Source organism: Triticum urartu, chromosome 1 (genome assembly GCF_003073215.2).
Source record: "Triticum urartu cultivar G1812 chromosome 1, Tu2.1, whole genome shotgun sequence".
NCBI lineage: Eukaryota > Viridiplantae > Streptophyta > Magnoliopsida > Poales > Poaceae > Triticum > Triticum urartu.
In genome coordinates, this window is record NC_053022.1 from 80,153,272 (window position 1) to 80,179,522 (window position 26,251).

Sequence of the window (26,251 nt, forward strand, 5' to 3'; positions counted from 1 at the left end):
TGCAGTAGAAGCACTCAGTTTCAGGCTTAGGTCCAGACTTGGGTTTCTTCTCTTGAGCAGCAACTTGCTTGCTGTTCTTCTTGAAGTTCCCCTTCTTCTTCCCTTTGCCCTTTTTCTTGAAACTAGTGGTCTTGTTGACCATCAACACTTGATGCTCCTTCTTGATTTCTACCTCCGCAGCTTTCAGCATTGCGAAGAGCTCGGGAATAGTCTTATTCATCCCTTGCATATTATAGTTCATCACGAAGCTCTTGTAGCTTGGTGGAAGTGATTGGAGAATTCTGTCAATGATGCTATCATCCGGAAGATTAACTCCCAGTTGAATCAAGTGATTACAATACCCAGACATCTTGAGTATATGCTCACTGACAGAACTGTTCTCCTCCATCTTGCAGCTATAGAACTTATTGGAGACTTCATATCTCTCAATCCAGGCATTTGCTTGAAATATTAACTTCAACTCCTGGAACATCTCATATGCCCCATGACGTTCAAAACGTCGTTGATGTCCCGGTTCTAAGCCGTAAAGCATGGCACATTGAACTATCGAGTAGTCATCAGCTTTGCTCTGCCAGACGTTCATAACATCTTGTGTTGCTCCAGCAGCAGGCCTGGCACCCAGCGGTGCTTCCAGGATGTAATTCTTCTGTGCAGCAATGAGGATAATCCTCAAGTTACGGACCCAATCCGTGTAATTGCTACCATCATCTTTCAACTTTGCTTTCTCAAGGAACGCATTAAAATTCAACGGAACAACAGCATGGGCCATCTATCTACAATCAAACATACATAAGCAAGATACTATCAGGTACTAAGTTCATGATAAATTTAGGTTCAATTAATCATATTACTTAAAGAACTCCCACTTAGATAGACATCCCTCTAATCCTCTAAGTGATTACATGATCCAAGTCAACTAAACCATGTCCGATCATCACGTGAGATGGAGTAGTTTCATTGGTGAACATCACTATGTTGATCATATCTACTATATGATTCACGCTCGACCTTTCGATCTCCGTGTTCCGAGGCCATATCTGTATATGCTTGGCTCGTCAAGTATAACCTGAGTATTCTGTGTGTGCAACTGTTTTGCACCCGTTGTATTTGAACGTAGAGCCTATCACACCCGATCATCACGTGGTGTCTCAGCATGAAGAACTTTCGCAATGGTGCATACTCAGGGAGAACACTTCTTGATAATTAGTGAGAGATCATCTTATAATGCTACCCTCAATCAAAGCAAGATAAGATGCATAAAAGATAAACATCACATGCAATCAATATAAGTGATATGATATGGCCATCATCATCCTGTGCTTGTGATCTCCATCCTCGAAGCACCGTCGTGATCACCATCGTCACCGGCGCGACACCTTGATCTCCATCGTAGCATCGTTGTCGTCTCGCCAATCTCATGCTTCCACGACTATCGCTACCGCTTACTGATAAAGTAAAGCATTACAGCGCGATTGCATTGCATACAATAAAGCGACAACCATATGGCTCCTGGCAGTTGCCGATAACTCGGTTACAAAACATGATCATTTCATACAATAAAATTTAGCATCATGTCTTGACCATATCACATCACAACATGCCCTGCAAAAACAAGTTAGACGTCCTCTACTTTGTTGTTGCAAGTTTTACGTGGCTGCTACGGGCTTAAGCAAGAACCAATCTTACCTACGCATCAAAACCACAACGATAGTTTGTCAAGTTGGTGCTGTTTTAACCTTCGCAAGGACCGGGCGTAGCCACACTCGGTTCAACTAAAGTTGGAGAAACTGTCACCCGCTAGCCACCTTTGTGCAAAGCACGTCGGGAGAACCGGTCTCGCGTAAGCGTACGCGTAATGTCGGTCTGGGCCGCTTCGTCCAACAATACCGCCGAACCAAAGTATGACATGCTGGTAAGCAGTATGACTTATATCGCCCACAACTCACTTGTGTTCTACTCGTGCATATAACATCAACACATAAAACCTAGGCTCGGATGCCACTATTGGGTTTCGTAGTAATTTCAAAAAAAATTCCTACGCACACGCAAGATCATGGTGATGCATAGCAATGAGAGGGGGAGAGTGTGATCTACGTACCCTTGTAGATCAACAACGGAAGCGTTAACTTGGTTGATGTAGTCGTACGTCACCACGGCCCGATCGATCAAGCACCGAAACTACGGCACCTCCGAGTTCTAGCACACGTTCAGCTCGATGATGATCCCCGGACTCCGATCCAGCAAAGTGTCGGGGAAGAGTTCCGTCAGCACGACGGCGTGGTGACGATCTTGATGTACTACCGTCGCAGGGCTTCGCCTAAGCACCGCTACAATATTATCGAGGACTATGGTGGAAGGGGGCACCGCACACGGCTAAGAATATGATCACGTGGATCAACTTGTGTCTCTAGGGGTGCCCCTTGCCTCCGTATATAAAGGCTCAAGGGGGGGGGGTCTGGCCGGCCAAGAGGTGGTGCGCCAGGAGGAGTCCTACTCCTTCCGGGAGTAGGACTCCCCCCTTTCCTAGTTGGAATAGGATTCGCAGAGGGGGGGAAAGAGGAGAGAGAGGAGGAAGGGGGGCCGACCCCCTCTCCTTGTCCTATTCGGACCAAAGGGGGGGAGGGGCGCGCGGCCCATCTCTGGCCACCTCTCCTCTCTTCCACTAAGGCCCACTAAGGCCCATATACCTCCCGGGGGGTTCCGGTAACCTCCCGGTAATCCGGTAAAATCCCGATTTCACCCGGAACGCTTCCGATATCCAAATATAGGCTTCAAATATATCAATCTTTATGTCTCGACCATTTCGATACTCCTCATCATGTCCGTGATCACATCCGGGACTCCGAACAAACTTCGGTACATCAAAATGCATAAACTCATAATATAACTGTCATCGTAACCTTAAGCGTGCGGACCCTACGGGTTCGAGAACAATGTAGACATGACCGAGACACGTCTCCGGTCAATAACCAATAGAGGAACATGGATGCTCATATTGGCTCCTACATATTCTACGAAGATCTTTTATCGGTCAGACCGCATAACAACATACATTGTTGCCTTTGTCATCGGTATGTTACTTGCCCGAGATTCGATCGTCGGTATCCAATACCTAGTTCAATCTCGTTACCGGCAAGTCTCTTTACTCGTTCCGTAATACATCATCCCGCAACTAACTCATTAGTTGCAATGCTTGCAAGGCTTCAGTGATGTGCATTACCGAGAGGGCCCAGAGATACCTCTCCGACAATCGGAGTGATAAATCCTAATCTCGAAATACGCCAACCCAACATGTACCTTTGGAGACACCTGTAGAGCTCCTTTATAATCACCCAGTTACATTGTGACGTTTGGTAGCACACAAAGTGTTCCTCCGGCAAACGGGAGTTGCATAGTCTCATAGTCATAGGAACATGTATAAGTCATGAAGAAAGCAATAGCAACATACTAAACGATCGGGTGCTAAGCTAATGGAATGGGTCATGTCAATCAGATCATTCAACTAATGATGTGATCCCGTTAATCAAATGAAAACTCTTTGTCCATGGTTAGGAAACATAACCATCTTTGATTAATGAGCTAGTCAAGTAGAGGCATACTAGTGACACTCTGTTTGTCTATGTATTCACAGATGTATTATGTTTCCGGTTAATACAATTCTAGCATGAATAATAAACTTTTATCATGATATAAGGAAATACATAATAACTTTATTATTGCCTCTAGGGCATATTTCCTTCACTTCAAGCATGGAGATGATGGCATGCGCAAGGGGATTAAGAACGAAGTTACAAGTGATGATTTTAGGACTTTGAAGCCACCATAAGAAGTGCATGAAGCCTTGGACAAAATATACAAGATGCCACTTCATAAATTTCGTCCAGAGGCTATTCTAGGTGTTGCGTCACCTTATTATTGGGCCAGACCCATGTATTTTTGAAATACTTAAGTATAGGTTGTTTTTAGAGTCTGTATGTGTGGGGAAACTGTTGGGTTTCGTAGTAATTTCAAAAATTTTCCTACGCACACGCAAGATCATGTAATGCATAGCAACGAGGGGGAGTGTGTTGTCTACGTACCCAACGCAGACCGACTGCGGAAGCGATGACACGACGTAGAGGAAGTAGTCGTACGTCTTCACGATCCAACCGATCAAGCACCGAAACTACGGCACCTCCGAGTTCGAGCACACGTTCAGCTCGATGACGATCCCCGGACTCCGATCCAGCAAAGTGTCGGGGAAGAGTTCCGTCAGCACGACGGCGTGGTGACGATCTTGATGTACTACAGCAGCAGGGCTTCGCCTAAACTCCGCTACAGTACTATCGAGGAATATGGTGGCAGGGGGCACCGCACACGGATAAGGAATAGATCACGTGGATCAACTTGTGTGTTTCTGGGGTGCCTCTGCCTCAGTATATAAAGGAGCCAAGGGGGAGGGGGGCGCCGGCCAGGGAGGAGGGCGCAGGAGGAGTCCTACTCCTTCCGGGAGTAGGACTCCCCCCCAATCCTATTCCAACTAGGATTCCCAAGGGGGGGAAAGAGAGAGAGGGGGGCCGACCACCTTCTCGTAGTCCTAATAGGACTAGGGGAGGGGGAAGGTGCGCAGCCACCTTGGGCTGCCCCTTTCTCCTTTCCACTAAGGCCCATGAAGGCCCATATGGTTCCCGGGGGGTTCCGGTAACCTCCCGGTAACCCGGTAAAATCCCGATTTCACCCGGAACACTTCCGATATCCAAATATAGGCTTCCAATATATCAATCTTTATGTCTCGACCATTTCGAGACTCCTCGTCATGTCCGTGATCACATCCGGGACTCCGAACAACCTTCGGTACATCAAAATGCATAAACTCATAATATAACTGTCATCGTAACCTTAAGCGTGCGGACCCTACGGGTTCGAGAACAATGTAGACATGACCGAGACACGTCACCGGTCAATAACCAATAGCGGGACCTGGATGCCCATATTGGCTCCTACATATTCTACGAAGATCTTTATTGGTCAGTATGTTACTTGCCCGAGATTCGATCGTCGGTATCCAATACCTAGTTCAATCTCGTTACCGGCAAGTCTCTTTACTCGTTCCGTAATACATCATCCCGCAACTAACTCATTAGTTTCAATGCTTGCAAGGCTTCAGTGATGTGCATTACCCAGAAGGCCCAGAGATACCTCTCCAACAATCGGAGTGACAAATCCTAATCTCAAAATACGCCAACCCAACATGTACCTTTGGAGACACATGTAGAGCTCCTTTATAATCATCCAGTTACATTGTGATGTTTGGTAGCACACAAAGCGTTCCTCCGGCAAACGGGAGTTGCATAATCTCATAGTCATAGGAACATGTATAAGTCATGAAGAAAGCAATAGCAACATACTAAACGATCGGGTGCTAAGCTAATGGAATGGGTCATGTCAATCAGATCATTCAACTAATGATGTGATCCTGTTAATCAAATGACAACTCTTTGTCCATGGTTAGGAAACATAACCATCTTTGATTAACGAGCTAGTCAAGTAGAGGCATACTAGTGACACTCTGTTGTCTATGTATTCACACATGTATTATGTTTCCGGTTAATACAATTCTAACATGAATAATAAACTTTTATCATGATATAAGGAAATAAATAATAACTTTATTATTGCCTCTAGGGCATATTTCCTTCAGTCTCCCACTTGCACTAGAGTCAATAATCTAGATTATACTGTAATGATTCTAACACCCATGGAGCCTTGGTGCTGATCATGTTTTGCTCGTGGAAGAGGCTTAGTCAACGGGTCTGCTACATTCAGATCCGTATGTATCTTGCAAATCTCTATGTCTCCCACCTGGACTAGATCCCGGATGGAATTGAAGCGTCTCTTGATGTGCTTGGTTCTCTTGTGAAATCTGGATTCCTTTGCCAAGGCAATTGCACCAGTATTGTCACAAAAGATTTTCATTGGACCCGATGCACTAGGTATGACACCTAGATCGGATATGAACTCCTTCATCCAGACTCCTTCATTTGCTGCTTCCGAAGCAGCTATGTACCCTCTTCACATGTAGATCCCGCCACGACACTTTTGTTTAGAACTGCACCAACTGACAACTCCACCGTTTAATGTAAACACGTATCCGGTTTGCGATTTAGAATCGGTCCCGGATCAGTGTCAAAGCTTGCATCAACGTAACCGTTTACGATGAGCTCTTTGTCACCTCCATATACGAGAAACATATCCTTAGTCCTTTTCAGGTACTTCAGGATGTTCTTGACCGCTGTCCAGTGATCCACTCCTGGATTACTTTGGTACCTCCCTGCTAGAACTTATAGCAAGGCACACATCAGGTCTGGTACACAAACATTGCATACATGATAGAGCTATGGCTGAAGCATAGGGAACATATTTCATCTTCTCTCTATCTTCTGCAGTGGTCGGGCATTGATTCTTACTCAACTTCACACCTTGTAACACAGGCAAGAACCCTTTCTTTGCTTGATCCATTTTGAACTTTTTCAAAACTTTTCAGGTATGTGCTTTGTGAAAAGTCCAATTAAGCGTCTTGATCTATCTCTATAGATCTTAATGCCTAATATGTTAAGCAGCTTCACCGAGGTCTTTCATTGAAACTCTTATTCAAGTATCCTTTTATGCTATCCAGAAATTCTATATCATTTCCAATTAGTAATATGTCATCCACATATAATATCAGAAATGCTACAGAGCTCCCACTCACTTTCTTGTAAATACAGGCTTCTCCAAAAGTCTGTATAAAACCAAATGCTTTGATCACACTATCAAAGCGTTTATTCCAACTCTGAGAGGCTTGCACCAGTCCATAAATGGATCGCTGGAGCTTGCACACTTGTTAGCTCCCTTTGGATCGACAAAACCCTCTGGTTGCATCATATACAACTCTTCTTCCAGAAATCCATTCAGGAATGCAGTTTTGACATCCATCTGCCAAATTTCATAATCATAAAATGCGGCAATTGCTAACATGATTCGGACAGACTTAAGCATCGCTACGGGTGAGAAGGTCTCATCGTAGTCAATCCCTTGAACTTGTCGAAAACCTTTTGCGACAAGTCGAGCTTTGTAGACAGTAATATTACCGTCAGCGTCAGTCTTCTTCTTGAAGATCCATTTATTCTCAATTGCTTGCCAACCATCAGGCAAGTCAACCAAAGTCCAGACTTTGTTCTCATACATGGATCCCATCTCAGATTTCATGGCTTCAAGCCATTTTGCGGAATCTGGGCTCACCATCGCTTCTTCATAGTTCATAGGTTCATCATGATCTAGTCAGCATGACTTCCATAACAGGATTACCATACCACTCTGGCACGGATCTCACTCTGGTTGATCTACGAGGTTCAGTAGTATCTTGTTCTGAAGTTTCATGATCATTATCATTAGCTTCCTCACTAATTGGTGTAGGTGTCACAGAAACAGTTTTCTGTGATGCACTACTTTCCAATAAGGGAGCAGGTACAGTTACCTCGTCAAGTTCTACTTTCCTCCCACTCACTTCTTTCGAGAGAAACTCCTTCTCTAGAAAGGATCCATTCTTAGCAACGAATGTCTTGCTTCGATCTGTGATAGAAGGTGTACCCAACAGTCTCCTTTGGGTATCCTATGAAGACACATTTCTCCGATTTGGGTTCAAGCTTATCAGGTTGAAGCTTTTTCACATAAGCATCGCAGCCCCAAACTTTAAGAAACGACAACTTTGGTTTCTTGCCAAACCACAGTTCATAAGGCGTCGTCTCAACGATTTCAATGGTGCCCTATTTAACGTGAATGCGCCGTCTCTAAAGCATAACCCCAAAATGATAGCGGTAAATCAGTAAGAGACATCATAGATCGCACCATATCTAGTAAAGTACGATTACGACGTTCGGACACACCATTACGCTGTGGTGTTTCGGGTGGCGTGAGTTGCGAAACTATTCCATTGTTTCAAATGTAGACCAAACTGTAACTCAAATATTCTCCTCCACGATCAGATCGTAGAAACTTTATTTTCTTGTTACGATGATTTTCAACTTTCACTCTGAAATTCTTTGAACTTTTCAAATGTTTCAGACTTATGTTTCATTAAGTAGATATACCCATATCTGCTTAAATCATCTGTGAAGGTGAGAAAATAACGATATCCGCCACGAGCCTCAACATTCATTGGACCACATACATCTGTATGTATAATTTCCAACAAATTCGTTGCTCTCTCCATAGTACCGGAGAAAACGGCGTTTTAGTCATCTTACCCATGAGCACGGTTCGTAAGTACCAAGTGATTCATAATCAAGTAGGTTCCAAAAGTCCATCAGTATGGAGTTTCTTCATGCGCTTTACACCGATATGACCTAAACGGCAGTGCCACAAATAAGTTGCACTATCATTATCAACTCTGCATCTTTTGGCTTCAACATTATGAATATGTGTATTACTACTATCGAGATTCAATAAGAATAGACCACTCTTCAAGGGTGCATGACCATAAAAGATATTACTCATATAAATAGAACAACCATTATTCTCTGATTTAAATGAATAACCATCTCGCATTAAACAAGATCCAGATATAATGTTCATGCTCAACGCTGGCACCAAATAACAATTATTTAGGTCTAATATTAATCCCGAAGGTAGATGTAGAGGTAGCGTGCCGACCGCGATCACATCGACTTTGGAACCGTTTCCCACGCGCATCGTCACCTCGTCCTTTGCCAGTGCCCGCTTATTCCGTAGTCCCTGTTTCGAGTTGCAAATATTAGCAACAGAACCAGTATCAAATACCCAGGTGCTACTGCGAGCTCTAGTAAGGTACACATCAATAACATGTATATCACATATACCTTTGTTCACCTTGCCATCCTTCTTATCCGCCAAATACTTGGGGCAGTTCCGCTTCCAGTGACCAGTCTGCTTGCAGTAGAAGCACTCAGTTTCAGGCTTAGGTCCAGACTTGGGTTTCTCTCTTGAGTAGCAACTTGCTTGCCGTTCTTTTGAAGTTCCCCTTGTGACGCCCCCGATTTCAATCGTACACTAATCATACACGCAAACGTGTACGATCAAGATCAGGGACTCACGGGAAGATATCACAACACAACTCTACAAATAAAATAAGTCATACAAGCATCATATTACAAGCCAGGGGCCTCGAGGGCTCGAATACAAGAGCTCGATCATAGACGAGTCAGCGGAAGCAACAATATCTGAGTACAGACATAAGTTAAACAAGTTTGCCTTAAGAAGGCTAGCACAAACTGGGATACAGATCGAAAGAGGCGCAGCCTCCTGCCTGGGATCCTCCTAACTACTCCTGGTCGTCGTCAGCGGGCATCACGTAGTAGTAGGCACCTCCGGTGTAGTAGGAGTCGTCGTCGAAGGTGGCGTCTGGCTCCTGGGCTCCAACATCTGGTTGCGACAACCAGGTAGAAGGGATAGGGGGAAAAGAGGGAGAAAGCAACCGTGAGTACTCATCCAAAGTACTCGCAAGCAAGGAGCTACACTACATATGCATGGGTATCAAATGGAATAAGGGTATCATATGTGGACTGAACTGCAGAATGCCAGAATAAGAGGGGGATAACTAATCCTTTCGAAGACTACGCTTCTGGCAGCCTCCGTCTTGCAGCATGTAGAAGAGAGTAGACTGAAGTCCTCCAAGTAGCATCGCATAGCATAACTAACCGATGATCCTCCCCTCGTCGCCCTGTGAGAGAGCGATCACCGGTTGTATCTGGCACTTGGAAGGGTGTGTTTTATTTAGTATCCGGTTCTAGTTGTCATAAGGTCAAGGTACAACTCCAAGTCGTCCTGTTACCGAAGATCACGGCAATTCGAATAGATTAACTTCCCTGCAGGGGTGCACCACATACCCCAACACGCTTGATCCCATTTGGCCGGAGGCACTTTTCGGGGTCATGCCCGGCCGCGAAAGACAACACGTCGCAGCCCCCCCTAGGCACAACAGAGAGGTCAGCACGCCGGTCTAAACCTAAGCGCACAGGGGTCTGGGCCCATCGCCCTTAGCACACCTGCACGTTGCGAACGCGGCCGGAAGCAGAACTAGCCCCCTTAATACAAGAGCAGGCTTACGTTCCAATCCGGCGCGCGCCACTCAGTCGCTGACGTCACGAAGGCTTCGGCTGATACCACGACGCCGGGATACCCATAACTACTCCCGCGTAGATGGTTAGTGCGTATAGACCAAATGGCCAGACTCAGATCAAATACCCAATCTCGTTAAGCGTGTTAAGTATCCGCGAACGCCGACAGGGCCAGGCCCACCTCTCTCCTAGGTGGTCTGAACCTGCCCTATCGCTCCGCCTCAAAGATCCACTCGCGGGTGCTCCTACGAGCCGACCCATCTTTAATCACCACATGTATCATGTATAAAGTATATAGTATATACCCGTGATCACCTCCCGAGTGATCACGGCCCGAAGTATAGCATGGCAGACGGACAAGATGTAGGGCCACTGATGGAAACTAGCATCCTATACTAAGCATAGGATTGCAGTAAATGGTAACAACAGTAGTAGCAAGGATAGGCTATGCATAGGATAGGAATAATGGAAAGCAGTAACATGCTACACTACTCTAATGCAAGCAGTATAGAGAGGAGTAGGCGATATCTGGTGATCAAAGGGGGGGCTTGCCTGGTTGCTCTGGCAAGAGAGAGGGGTCATCTCACCATGTAGTCGAACACACGACATCGGTCTCGAGTCTACCGAAAGAAGTAACGGAGGGGGAACACAATAAATAACAGAGCAATCAATTAAACATGACAAACGTTGTGCTAGGGGTGACCTAACGTAGGGATAGGCGATACCGGCGAAGGGGGAAACATCCGGAAAAGTATTCCCGGTGTTTCGCGTTTCGGACAGATGAGACCGGAGGGGGAAAGTTGCGAGTTTGATAAGGTTAGGGGGGTGTGGCGGACGAACGGGTTGCGTATCCGGATTCGTCTCGTCGTTCTGAGCAACTTTCATGTACAAAGTTTTTCGATCCGAGCTACGGTTTATTTTAAAATGATTTTCTAAAGTTTTATTAATTCTTGGAATTAATTATTTAATTCAACATTATCCAGAATAGTAAAAGATGACGTCAGCATGACATCATGCTGACATCAGCAGTCAACTAAGCAGTTGACTCGGTCAACTATGTGTGGGTACCGCATGTCATTGATTGTTTAGCCTAATTAGTGTTTAACTAATCTAAGTACTGTTTAATTAAACTAATTAGTTAATTAGGTTAATCTAATTATGATTAATTAACTTAATTAATTCCTTAATTAATTAATTAATGTAATTATTATTGTTTATTTAATTATTTTTATTTTTTTTAATTCCTTTTTTTATATAAACGTTCCAGGGGCTAGGCCCCACATGTCATTGGGTCAGGGGGCCTTAGCGGACGCCGGCGCTAGCGGGCAGCGGGTGTGGTGCCCGTGCCCGAGGCCGTAGCCTGCCCGGGCGATGGGGGGGAGCCGGGTACGGGCTCCGGCGGCCAAGGGCCGCGATGGCGCTGGCCGGAACAGGGCGGCAGGGCGGAGGCGGGACGGCGCGGCAGCAGGTGGGCGCTGTGGTGGCAGGGGAGCAGCAGCAGGGAAAACGCGGCGCGGCGGTTACGACAACGATTGAGGGAGGAGGTGGGGGTCGTCGGAGAGGCTCACAGCGGAGCTCGTGGAGGGCTCGGTGAAGCCGGGGGAGGTCGAGGCCGTCCGGCGAGGTGGGGATGAGGACGACGGTTCCAGGCGGCGGCGGTTGGCGTCGGTGCGACGAGCACGACGTCCTGCGGAGCTCGGGGAGGAGGACGAGGACGCGAGGTCCGGCAAGGAGGCGTTCGATCCGAGCGGCAACGGCGAGTGGCGATGGGTGACGACGTCGGCCTCGGGGCGCCGCGGCCCTCGGGGGCGAGGCGGGGAGATGACGGTGACGAGGCCCGATGCGTCGAGGCCGTGGGCCACAGCGGCGGCGGGGCGGCGCTGGGAACGGGCGCCGGTGTCGGGGCCGAGCGGCGGAGGGCTCGGGGCGGTTCCAGCAGGGAGGAGGTGACGACGAGGGCGGTCCGACGAGGAAGCAGCGCCGGCGATGTAGAAGCGGGACGATGGGGGTCTCCTGCCCCTGATCCAGATCGGGTCCGAGAGGAGGGGCGCGAGGAGAGAGTGGGGGGATCGGGGGTGGTGGGGGTTGGTGGCTAGGGTTTCGGGTTGGAGTGGCCTAATAGGCCAGTGGGCAGCGAGGGTGGGCCGGCCGACTGGACGGGTTGGCCCAGTTGGGCCAGGGCCCGGGGGGGAGAGGGGTGGTTCTATTGTCTTTTTTTTGTTTTGTTTTCTAGTTTTCTTTTCTTTTTATTTGTTCCCTTTTTATATGTTTTCTCTAATTTTCAATATACCTTATTTTTATTAAAATATCAAAGTTGCACCTAATTTAGTATATGTAAATATGCCACAACCACATTTAACTTGGCGCACAAAGTAAAATAGTTTGCGATGGTTTATTATTATAAAAGCTTTTAAATATTTGTTTTTGCTACTGCTTTGTTCATTTTAGAGTACTTAAATATTTTATAAAAGTGAGAATTATCCACCACAATTACCTATGCATTATTTGGTTCACTTCGAACATTTAGTTTTTATATTAGAAAACTTTTATTGTTTGCCTTTATTTTAAATTTGAAATTTGAACTGGGTTTTGAACTGACGCAAGTTTATCAACAGTAACCGAGGTGACGTGGCATCATTAGCGTGGGATCACTGTAGCTTAATTATCCGGGCGTCACAATTCTCCTCCACTACAAGAAATCTCGTCCCGAGATTCAAGAGGTGTGTAAGGGGGAAGAATAGGTTACGAAATCCTAGTGATTCTTCTTGATCGTTGTTGCTCTTCTCGAAGAGGCCGATCCATAACATTGATGTCTTCAACCCTATGCTTCAGTCATCATGATGAAGTCGGCATCCTTTCTTTGGGAACTCCATCGTACTTACGAAAAATGATAAGGGGTATCTCCAGAAGAATTGACCTCTACAAGGTCACGTATCTGGTAGAGAACATCAAGGAGGGTGGCGGATAGTAACTCTCGAATCGAAACTTAAGAAAATATCAAGAGCAAAGTAAAGAGGTAACCTGGGAAGTTTCGAGCGGGCAGGCAATCGTTCGATGCGTGTTATAGGGCGTGAAAGGGTCAAAGCAACGGGAATAAGTATTGTGTCCGATATCAGACCTGAAGCTGGCTGGTGAATTACATACGAGTCCACGCGCGAGGATCAACCTTGGAAACAGGGGGTGTACATGAGAGTCAGGTTTCGATCCTGGGAAACTGTGGGTTATGGGCCCACCATGTGGGTTTTTTTTAATAGGAGCAGTGACATCTTGCACGGTCATGATAGCAAGGCGTGTCAGGGAGTACCATGTCAGCTATGTCGGCAACAACGTTGGTACCAAGGGCGAGGGATGAAGAGAACCATTTTCCTGCTCGTTGAACGAGGCGGGCCAATAGGCAAGGTTCCCGTCCATCGGTGGCTACCGAAATGTCATCAACAAGAGTAACAGGGTCTTGCTGACAGAATTGTTCACCGAGGCATATACATAAGCAGGAGAATATTACTGCTTAGATCATATAGATCACAAGAAAGGTTAAACCAAATAATGGAAAGGAAAATGTGTTTAAACACATATATCAGGGGTATATCCTCCCCAAGGACAAGCATAGCAAGATATCCTTGGCAGGATATAATAAAAACTCTTTAGGAAAGGGGAAAGAAATTTCATGACATTACCCATGCAACGGTGTTTGGATAATTGAGCAGGTAACATTTAGCATTATGCTTCAAATGTTTTTATTGAAAAATCGAAGTACCACAGGCATGCTTCGAGATAGCATCGACATGGTCTTCAAGCAAAGATCGGACTTTGGATATGCAAAGGATCCATCAGGAACAACTTATAGAATAAGTCTTACAATTTCCTCGTGGAAGAATGGCTAACCTTGCTGAAAAGGAATTTATAACAATAGGGCCTCCGGCCAGGCGTGTTGGGCATGCCATCACCTTACCGGGTCATAAAGGACCAGTGTTATAACTCTTGGAAAAATGTTCCAACCATCATATCTGACCGAGATTCAGATCTGATCGGTGTTAGGATACCTTAGACTCAGGATGCTTGAGAAGAAAGGTGCAACACAAATTGTCGAGAAGACATTGTAAGATCCTCGGGAAATGAACTATGGAAGCAAGTTCTGAAACAAGAGTTCATCACTAAACCAAGGAGAGGATGAGGAGGTGGCTGATAGGCTCAGCAACAAAGCATCGAGATTTCCAAAGGTTGGATTTCCACAATCATGTGAACAAGGAAATATCATTTGTCGGATCAAATGATATAATGATGTATGCTCGAGGGAAACATACACAATTGAACAATGATAGAAGGGTGCACCCAGGAACCTGGACTAGGTAGCATGGTCAATGTTCGAATGATGATTCAATAAGCAATAGACTTAGAATGAAACTGTAGACCAATAACTTCAAAGCAATGGGGTTGCTAGAAGTTTAGAATTTACACATCACAGACCATTTGTCGATAATCCGGTTAGAAACAACACGAGGACCAAGGAATGAACGGATATGACAAAAGGTATCACCTGCATCAAGAATTCTTAAGAGGTGGTGAAATTACCACGACATTCTTGACATAAAAGGTGGTTATATTCCAAGGTAAAGAAGAACAAACGCTGGATAGCAAGGAACTCAATGTATAACACAAAACACGAACAAGTTTGTGTTGGAGGGAAGGCAATAAAGTGGCCGATGATAACACAAATCATCGGGGGCAAGGATGGTATTTCTCATCAAGAATTCGATATATATCTTGGAAGAGCTCAGGATGTTGATGATGACCACGACACATTTGAAGATGTAATCGGTCGGCGATGACATCAAGTCAAATGATGATGCAGCGAAAGGTTATGGGAACCAAGGGTACGCCATAAACTCGAAATCAAGTTTGTGGTTCAAGGCGAAATGATATGACGAGGAAGGTCAACGTAAGCTTAGCTCATCGTCGAAAATTGTGCTTCGGAAAGAAGGACCAGATAGCACAATTAAAAAGTTGCACGATAATGATATAGCCGATTAGGCTAGGAATAACTTGAAGAGTTATTAAATCATAAGCAACGAAAATTACTTAGAGTTATTGAATCGGAGTACAGACTCAATTCACTATCGGTGTCCTTGAGTGTCTAACAACTCAGAATCCGGGGAAAATTTTGGAATCAGTGAGAAATAATACTTGAAGAAGAACTCATAAGAAGTTATGCAGTTCTGTGATAATCTCAAGATACCAGAGGGGGTAATACTCGACGACGGATCAAAGTAGAGGTTGGACTGGGGTATTGCTCTACAGAAGACAAGCGCTTAAACTTGCATGCGAAACGGTATTTAAAGGAGAACATGGTCGGAACCACGATTGAAAAAGGTCAGATCCCAGATATGAGATGAACTTATACCAAAGGAATAATTTAATCTAAGAGAAGCTTTAACGATAAGATCTACATCGTGCCCATGGGCATGAACACAAAGTTCAAGGTTGACTCCCACTTCTCCAATGCATAACCTTTCATTCACTTCTCACTTTCGAAGAAGTTGTAGTGTTGAAATTTCATCTGGCAAAATACTAGAAGTGTATGACTCGTGAAAACTTTCGAGTTCACACGGTTTTAGAGAAGGTTGTATAGGTTCAACCCATCGGGGTTTCTTAGAAACATATACCACAAGTTTCAAGGGTAAATATCATAAGCTCAAAAGTAGAGCATGGTTAGCAAAACAGAGGATACAATTTACCAAAGGTATCACATACCCATGGAGAGGCTCACAAGGTTATTGAATAGGAAGGACACTACCGGATAATAATCCAACAAGGGGTCCTATGGTCTACAATGGAGCTGATGCGAGTATCGGTACTTTATCTGAGGAAGATGGAATGAAAGGGCATCAGATTAGCATTTCCAAATCAAGGGATCAAAAGCCAACGCTCTCATTAAGAATGGATCAGTCGAATAGACTTAGGGGTACAATCAACGACAATTTGATTGGTCGATAACCAGCTCATGTTTAAAATGACGTGTGAGCCGAAAGGATGAATCATTGGATCTGATTGAGGCTGGCGAGCATTCGCAACATTTTGAATCAACGGACTCAAAATGATAATGACAAGGGATGCCAATAAAATTATAGACTTATGGGATTAACCATAATGCAATCAAGTAAGAACTTCAAGAGTAATAGGCTACTCAGGATTTTCGGAAGTTCAAATAGTATTTTGAAGACTTTTGTGAAATACTTGAACCAACTGGGGATGAGCAAATATCCGGTGAGTGCTAGAAATTACCCATAGTGGTATTCATGTGGCAAGGAATGCAAGGCAGTAGGCACAAAGTATTCTCAGAACAATAGAGAGAATTTTGGGGCATCTTGTAATAACAAGATCAATGAGGAATGATTATATGAATGGCACGTGTACGTGGTTATCCATAGAGGTTTATCGATAGAAGGGAATTGCAAAAGCAACACGCACAAGGTCTCGACAGAATATCGGAGAGTATCTTCGAAATCTTCTAGTGCAGCGGCGATCCTCTGGACTGAAGGGGCTCTCCGGGAGAAAGTATTTTCGAGAAACTAAGTTAGATTTTTAGTAAATTCATTTAACCCGAATAGAAGAGAGCTCAGAGTCCCAGAGTAAGGATCGAGGAGTAAAAGATCCTAATACCACCCAGATGGCGACGTGGGCCCGTAAGGCACACAGCCATGTTAGTAAAAGTTTTGCAATGTCTAGACTCGACTTCGGCCAAGGAGTGTGGAAGGGGGATTCCTACAGGCAGTCGGCTCTGATACCAACTTGTGACGCCCCCGATTTAATCGTACACTAATCATACACGCAAACGTTTACGATCAAGATCAGGGACTCACGGGAAGATATCACAACACAACTCTACAAATAAAATAAGTCATACAAGCATCATATTACAAGCCAGGGGCCTCGAGGGCTCGAATACAAGAGCTCGATCATAGACGAGTCAGCGGAAGCAACAATATCTGAGTACAGACATAAGTTAAACAAGTTTGCCTTAAGAAGGCTAGCACAAACTGGGATACAGATCGAAAGAGGCGCAGGCCTCCTGCCTGGGATCCTCCTAACTACTCCTGGTCGTCGTCAGCGAGCATCACGTAGTAGTAGGCACCTCCGGTGTAGTAGGAGTCGTCGTCGAAGGTGGCGTCTGGCTCCTGGGCTCCAACATCTGGTTGCGACAACCAGGTAGAAGGGATAGGGGGAAAAGAGGGAGAAAGCAACCGTGAGTACTCATCCAAAGTACTCGCAAGCAAGGAGCTATACTACATATGCATGGGTATCAAATGGAATAAGGGTATCATATGTGGACTGAACTGCAGAATGCCAGATTAAGAGGGGGATAACTAATCCTTTCGAAGTCTACGCTTCTGGCAGCCTCCGTCTTGCAGCATGTAGAAGAGAGTAGACTGAAGTCCTCCAAGTAGCATCGCATAGCATAATCCTAACCGACGATCCTCCCCTCATCGCCCTGTGAGAGAGCGATCACCGGTTGTATCTGGCACTTGGAAGGGTGTGTTTTATTTAGTATCCGGTTCTAGTTGTCATAAGGTCAAGGTACAACTCCAAGTCGTCCTGTTACCGAAGATCACGGCTATTCGAATAGATTAACTTCCCTGCAGGGGTGCACCACATACCCCAACACGCTCGATCCCATTTGGCCGGACACACTTTCCTGGGTCATGCCCGGCCTCGGAAGATCAACACGTCGCAGCCCCACCTAGGCACAACAGAGAGGTCAGCACGCCGGTCTAAACCTAAGCGCACAGGGGTCTGGGCCCATCGCCCTTAGCACACCTGCACGTTGCGAACGCGGCCGGAAGTAGAACTAGCCCCCTTAATACAAGAGCAGGCTTACGTTCCAATCCGGCGCGCGCCACTCAGTCGCTGACGTCACGAAGGCTTCGGCTGATACCACGACGCCGGGATACCCATAACTACTCCCGCGTAGATGGTTAGTGCGTATAGACCAAATGGCCAGACTCAGATCAAATACCCAGATCTCGTTAAGCGTGTTAAGTATCCGCGAACGCCGACCAGGGCCAGGCCCACCTCTCTCCTAGGTGGTCTGAACCTGCCCTGTCGCTCCGCCTCAAAGATCCACTCGCGGGTGCTCCTACGAGCCGACCCGTCTTTAATCACCACATGTATCATGTAAAGTATATAGTATATACCCGTGATCACCTCCCGAGTGATCACGGCCCGAAAGTATAGCATGGCAGACGGACAAGAATGTAGGGCCACTGATGATAAACTAGCATCCTATACTAAGCATTAGGATTGCAGGTAAAGGTAACAACAGTAGTAGCAAGGATAGGCTATGCATCAGGATAGGATTAACGGGAAGCAGTAACATGCTACACTACTCTAATGCAAGCAGTATAGAGAAGAGTAGGCGATATCTGGTGATCAAAGGGGGGGCTTGCCTGGTTGCTCTGGCAAGAGAGAGGTCATCTTCGATGTAGTCGAACACACGGACATCGGCAGCGGTCTCGGAGTCTACCGGAAAGGAGTAACGGAGGGGGAACACAATAAATAACAGAGCAATCAAATGCAACACAAATCAAGACGCGACAATACGTTGTGCTAGGGGTGACCTAACATAGGGATAGGCGATACCGGCGAAGGGGGGAAACATCCGGGAAAGTATTCCCATTGTTTCGCGTTTTCGGACAGATGAACCGGAGGGGGGAAAGTTACGAGTTCGATAGGTTAGGGAGGTGTGGCGGACGAACGGGTTGCGTAACCGGATTCGTCTCGTCGTTCTGAGCAACTTTCATGTACAAAGTTTTTCGATCCGAGCTACGGTTTATTTTAAAATGATTTTCTAAAGTTTTATTAATTCTTGGAATTAATTATTTAATTCAACATTATCCAGAATAGTAAAAGATGACGTCAGCATGACATCATGCTGACATCAGCAGTCAACTAAGCAGTTGACTCGGTCAACTATGTGTGGGTCCCGCATGTCATTGATTGTTTAGCCTAATTAGTGTTTAACTAATCTAAGTACTGTTTAATTAAACTAATTAGTTAATTAGGTTAATCTAATTATGATTAATTAACTTAATTAATTCCTTAATTAATTAATTAATGTAATTATTATTGTTTATTTAATTATTTTTATTATTTTTTTAATTCCTTTTTTTATATAAACGTTCCAGGGGCTAGGCCCCACATGTCATTGGGTCAGGGGGCCTTAGCGGACGCCGGCGCTAGCGGGCAGCGGGTGTGGTGCCCGTGCCCGAGGCCGTAGCCTGCCCGGGCGATGGGGGGGAGCCGGGTACGGGCTCCGGCGGCCAAGGGCTGCGATGGCGCTGGCCGGAACAGGGCGGAGGCGGGACGGCGCGGCAGCAGGTGGGCGCTGTGGTGGCAGGGGAGCAGCAGCAGGGGAAAACGCGGCGCGGCGGTTACGACAACCTGATTGAGGAAGGAGGTGGGGGTCGTCGGAGAGGCTCACAGCGGAGCTCGTGGAGGGCTCGGTGAAGCCGGGGGAGGTCGAGGCCGTCCGGCGAGGTGGGGATGAGGACGACGGTTCCAGGCGGCGGCGGTTGGCGTCGGTGCGACGAGCACGACGTCCTGCGGAGCTCAGGGAGGAGGACGAGGACGCGAGGTCCGGCAAGGAGGCGTTCGATCCGAGCGGCAACGGCGAGTGGCGATGGGTGACGACGTCGGCCTCGGGGCGCCGCGGCCCTCGTGGGCGAGGCGGGGAGATGACGTTGACGAGGCCCGATGCGTAGAGGCCGTGGGCCACAGTGGCGACGGGGCGGCGCTGGGAACGGGCGCCGGTGTCGGGGCCGAGCGGCGGAGGGCTCGGGGCGGTTCCAGCAGGAGGAGGTGACGACGAGGGCGGTCCGACGAGGAAGCAGCGCCGGCGATGTAGAAGCGGGACGATGGGGGTCTCCTGCCCCGATCCAGATTGGGTCCGAGAGGAGGGGGCGCGAGGAGAGAGTGGGGGGGGATCGGGGGGGTGGTGGGGTTGGTGGCTAGGGTTTCGGGTTGGAGTGGCCTAATAGGCCAGTGGGCAGCGAGGGTGGGCCGGCCGACTGGACGGGTTGGCCCAGTTGGGCCAGGGGCCCGGGGGGAAGAGGGGTGGTTCTATTGTCTTTTTTTTGTTTTGTTTTCTAGTTTTCTTTTCTTTTTATTTGTTCCCTTTTTATATGTTTTCTCTAATTTTCAATATACCTTAGTTTTATTAAAATATCAAAGTTGCACCTAATTTAGTATATGTAAATATGCCACAACCACATTTAACTTGGCGCACAAAGTAAAATAGTTTGCGATGGTTTATTATTATAAAAGCTTTTAAATATTTGTTTTTGCTACTGCTTTGTTCATTTTAGAGTACTTAAATATTTTATAAAAGTGTGAATTATCCACCACAATTACCTATGCATTATTTGGTTCACTTCGAACATTTAGTTTTTATATTAGAAAACTTTTATTGTTTGCCTTTATTTTAAATTTGAAATTTGAACTGGGTTTTGAACTGACGCAAGTTTATCAACAGTAACCGAGGTGACGTGGCATCATTAGCGTGGGATCACTGTAGCTTAATTATCCGGGCGTCACACACCCCTTCTTCTTCCCTTTGCCCTTTTTCTTGAAACTAGTGGTCTTGTTAACCATCAACACTTGATGCTCCTTCTTGATTTCTACCTCCGCAGCTTTCAGCATTGCGAAGAGCTCGGGAATAGTCTTGTTCATCCCTTGCATATTATAGTTCATCACGAAGCTCTTGTAGCTTGGTGGCAGTGATTGGAGAATTCTGTCAATGACACTATCAACTGGAAGATTAACTCCCAATTGAATCAAGTGATTATTATACCCAGACATTTTGAGTATATGCTCACTGACAGAACTGTTCTCCTCCATCTTGCAGCTATAGAACTTATTGGAGACTTCATATCTCTCAATCCGGGCATTTGCTTGAAATATTAACTTCAACTCCTGGAACATCTCATATGCTCCATGACATTCAGAACGTCGTTGAAGTCCCGATTCTAAGCCGTAAAGAATGGCACACTGAACTATCGAGTAGTCATCAGCTTTGCTCTGCCAGACGTTCATAACATCTGGTGTTGCTCCAGCAGCAGGCCTGGCACCCAGCGGTGCTTCCAGGACGTAATTCTTCTCTGCAGCAATGAGGATAATCCTCAAGTTACGGACCCAGTCCGTGTAATTGCTACCATCATCTTTCAACTTTGCTTTCTCAAGAACGCATTAAAATTCAACGGAACAACAGCACGAGCCATCTATCTACAATCAACATAAACAAGCAAGATACTATCAGGGACTAAGTTCATGATAAATTTAAGTTCAATTAATCATATTAATTAAGAACTCCTACTTAGATAGACACCCCTCTAATCTTCTAAGTGATTACGTGATCCAAATCAACTAAACCATAACCGATCATCACGTGAGATGGAGTAGTTTTCAATGGTGAACATCGTTATGTTGATCATATCTACTATATGATTCATGCTCGACCTTTCGGTCTCCGTGTTCCGAGGCCATATCTGCATATGCTAGGCTCGTCTAGTTTAACCTGAGTATTCTGCGTGTGCAAAACTGGCTTGCACCCATTGTAGATGGACGTAGAGCTTATCACACCCGATCATCACGTGGTGTCTGGGCACGACGAACTTTGGCAACGGTGCATACTCAGGGAGAACACTTCTTGATAATTTAGTGAGAGATCATCTTATAATGCTACCGTCAAACAAAGCAAGATAAGATGCATAAAAAGATAAACATCACATGCAATCAATATAAGTGATATGATATGGCCATCATCATCTTGTGCTTGTGATCTCCATCTCCGAAGCACCGTCATGATCACCATCGTCACCGGCGCGACACCTTTATCTCCATCGTAGCATCGTTGTCGTCTTGCCAATCTTATGCTTCCACGACTATCACTACCGTTTAGTAATAAAGTAAAGCATTACATCGCGATTGCATTGCATACAATAAAGCGACAACCATATGGCTCCTGCCAGTTGCCGATAACTAGGTTACAAAACATGATCATCTCATACAATAAAATTCAGCATCATGCTTTGACCATATCACATCACAACATGCCCTGCAAAAACAAGTTAGACGTCCTCTACTTTGTTGTTGCAAGTTTTACGTGGCTGCTACGGGCTTAAGCAAGAACCAATCTCACCTACGCATCAAAACCACAACGATAGTTTGTCAAATAGACTCCGTTTTAACCTTCGCAAGGACCGGGCGTAGCCATACTTGGTTCAACTAAAGTTGGAGAGACAGTCGCCCGCAAGCCATCTGTGTGCAAAGCACGTCGAGGGAACCGGTCTCGCGTAAGCGTACGCGTAAGGTTGGTCCGGGTCGTCTCGTCCAACAATGCCGCCGAACCAAAGTATGACATGCTGGTAGGCAGTATGACTTATATTGCCCACAACTCACTTGTGTTCTACTTGTGCATATAACATCAACATAAATAACCTAGGCTCTGATACCACTGTTGGGGAACGTAGTAATTTCAAAAAAAAATCCTACGCACACGCAAGATCATGTGATGCATAGCAACGAGAGGGGAGAGTGTTGTCTACGTACCCAACATAGACCGACTGCGGAAGCGATGACACGACGTAGAGGAAGTAGTCGTACATCTTCACGATCCAACCGATCAAGCACCGAAACTACGGCACCTCCGAGTTCGAGCACACGTTCAGATCGATGACGATCCCCGGACTCCGATCGAGCAAAGTGTCGGGGAAGAGTTCCGTCAGCACGACGGCGTGGTGACGATCTTGATGCACTACACCAGTAGGGTTTCGCCTAAACTCTGCTACAGTATTATCAAGGAATATGGTGGCAGGGGGCACCGCACACGGCTAAGGAATAGATCACGTGGATCAACTTGTGTGTCTAGAGGTGCCCCCTGCCTCCGTATATAAAGGAGCCAAGGGGGAGAGGTGCGCCGGCCAGGAGGAGGGCGCAGGAGGAGTCCTACTCCTACCGGGAGTAGGACTCCCCCCCCCAATCCTATTCCAACTAGGATTCCCAAGGGGGAAAGAGGGAGAGGGGTGGCCGGCCTCCTCTCCTAGTCCTAATAGGACTAGGGGAGGGGGGAGGCGCGCAGCCCTTATGGCAGCCCTTTCACCTTTCCACTAAGGCCCATATGACTCCAGGGGGGTTCCGGTAACCTCCCGGTAATCCGGTAAAATCCCGATTTCACCCGGAACACTTCCGATATCCAAATATAGGCTTCCAATATATCAATCTTTACATCTCGACCATTTCGAGACTCCTCGTCATGTCAGTGATCACATCCGGGACTCCGAACAACCTTCGGTACATCAAAATGCATAAACTCATAATATCACTATCATCGTAACCTTAAGCATGCGGACCCTACGGGTTCGAGAACGATGTAGACATGACCGAGACACGTCTCCGGTCAATAACCAATAGCGGGACCTGGATGCCCATATTGGCTCCTACATATTCTACGAAGATCTTTTATCGGTCAGACCGCATAACAACATACGTTGTTCCCTTTGTCATCGGTATGTTACTTGCCCGAGATTCGATCGTCGGTATCCAATACCTAGTTCAATCTCGTTACCGGCAAGTCTCTTTACTCGTTCTGTAATACATCATCTCGCAACTAACTCATTAGTTGCAATGCTTACAAGGCTTATGTGATGTGCATTACCGAGAGGGCCCAAAGATACCTCTCCGACAATCGGAGTGACAAATCCTAATCTCGAAATACGCCAACCCAAACATCTACCTTTGGAGACACCTGTAATGCTCCTTTATAATCACCCAGTTACGTTGTGACGTTTGGTAGCACCCAAAGTGTTCCTCCGGCAAACGGGAGTTGCATAATCTCATAGTCATAGGAACATGTATAAGTCATGAAGAAAGCAATAGCAACATACTAAACGATCGGGTGCTAAGCTAATGGAATGGGTCATGTCAATCAGATCATTCAACTAATGATGTGACCTCGTTAATCAAATAACAACTCATTGTTTATGGTCAGGAAACATAACCATCTTTGATTAACGAGCTAGTCAAGTAGAGGCATACTAGTGACACTTTGTTTGTCTATGTATTCACACATGTATTATGTTTCCGGTTAATACAATTCTAGCATGAATAATAAACATTTATCATGATTATAAGGAAATAAATAATAACTTTATTATTGCCTCTAGGGCATATTTCCTTCAGAAACAAGAGTTAGGATTGGTTTCGGACCCCTCCTCCAAGGGCCACGAAATTCCCCCCTCTCCCTCCATATATACATCCCTTAGGGTGTCGTTTAGACTTTGGGTTTTGTTTAGAATAAAATTTTGCCATAGCCACAACTTCGCGTACTTTGTTTGTGTCCAACGACCAGACCAAGATGTCACAGAACCCCACCTTCATTAATAAAGCTTTCCTCTTTTATTCGCAATGTCCAGATTGCAATCTCAGTTTCTTGCTTGTTCTTCGTTTGCTCGCAGGAAATAGACCCTCGTGGTCAGGTTGATCGTGCTCCGGCGTGGTCAATAACCCTTGGAAGTTGGTTTAGCGATTGCTAAGGCGCGACGTCTTCGCACGTTCGTAGTCGGATCGTCAAATTCGACTCCCACAGAAAACGATATCTATCTCATCGAAACATCGGGACATCTTTGGCTCTATCAAGTGGTATCAGATTTCCAGGTTGCTCGATGAGATTTTATAGTTTTTCGTAGTTTAGATCGAGTCTGTTCTTCATACCTACAGTCTATGAAAAAGCCAAAAAAAATTATGGTTAGTTCATCATATTCAAACCAATCTGAGCCTTTGCATAATCTTTTTAGGGTTTTGCATTGTTGAGTTTGCGGTTGCATCGTCGTGTCTAGTTGCTAGTCTTAGTGTCTAGTCCTTTATAGTTTCGAGTTCTGTTCACAAGTAGTCACGCCGCCGCCGCATCATCATCATCATCATCATCATCATCATCATCATCGCTGCCATATACCACCATCGTCATCACCGCTGTCATATACCACCTTCGTCATCACCGCTGCCATATACCACCATCATCATCGCCACTGCCATATACCACATATTCACCGCCATCACGATAATCCGAGTCCACCTCCATCACAGATTCACCACCAGTCCGTGTTCCACCGCCCTACATATATTCGCCACCAGTCCGAGTTCCACCAGATTCATCTCCGCCACCAGTCCTAGTCCGAGTCTAGTATTTGTTGCCTTGCTTTCGAGTTCCAGATCACGCGATACTTCAAGTTGTGACCGAGTAGGACTCCCGAGATTTCATGCTACCCGCAGTAGAAAAAATAGTTCCAAACTAAAAAAAACTAAGTCTGGAAAATTCTGGCTAGGTAGTTTTTAGACCATTTGTAGACTTTTTCGGAAAAAAATTGTTGCGGAGCAAAAAAGAGAGGAAAAAATAGTGCAAAAAAGTGAAAAAAAATAAAAAAAATTCAGAGTGTGCTCCTCCCTTGTTCACGTGCAGCGCCGTGATTTTGTTAGTGTTCTAGGCTCGCGTCTCTAGCACAGTCTAGCCTAGGACTAGCACAGTACCTTCGTTGAGCGTTTATTCAACTTTGCATCTCTGAATTGATTATTGCCGACCCTTTTTTCTACCATATTATAAGCCTTCCCAGCTCCACATACATCTACGTCGTGCGTTTGACTCTCCCTGGTAATCGCTCTATCCAAGCTTTGAGAGTTTTGACTATGACGGTTGCCGATCACCGCCTGCTGCTCGGTAAGAACTGGTAAGAATTTGAGATTTGCTTGACGATTTGTAACACCCACCACCACCTCTTGTTAGTAGTCTGTAGGATCATATTCTTGTGTGTTTCTATTGCTGCTAACCATGGCAGGATCACAGGCCAACGAGACTGACTGGAAGAACATGACGAATAAGAAGTTGCATGATAAATTTCAGCAAATGATGAGTGGACAGGTGCAAGATGTGCTAAACAGATTTGAAGAGGCCATGGAGAAGATAGATGGTATGGAGAAGACGTTCGAAACAAAGCTCGATAACAAGTTTAATGAATTGCTCGCGCGTCTTCCACCACCACCACCGGATGCACCTAACGCACCTCTACAACAACAACAACAACAACAACAAAGACTAC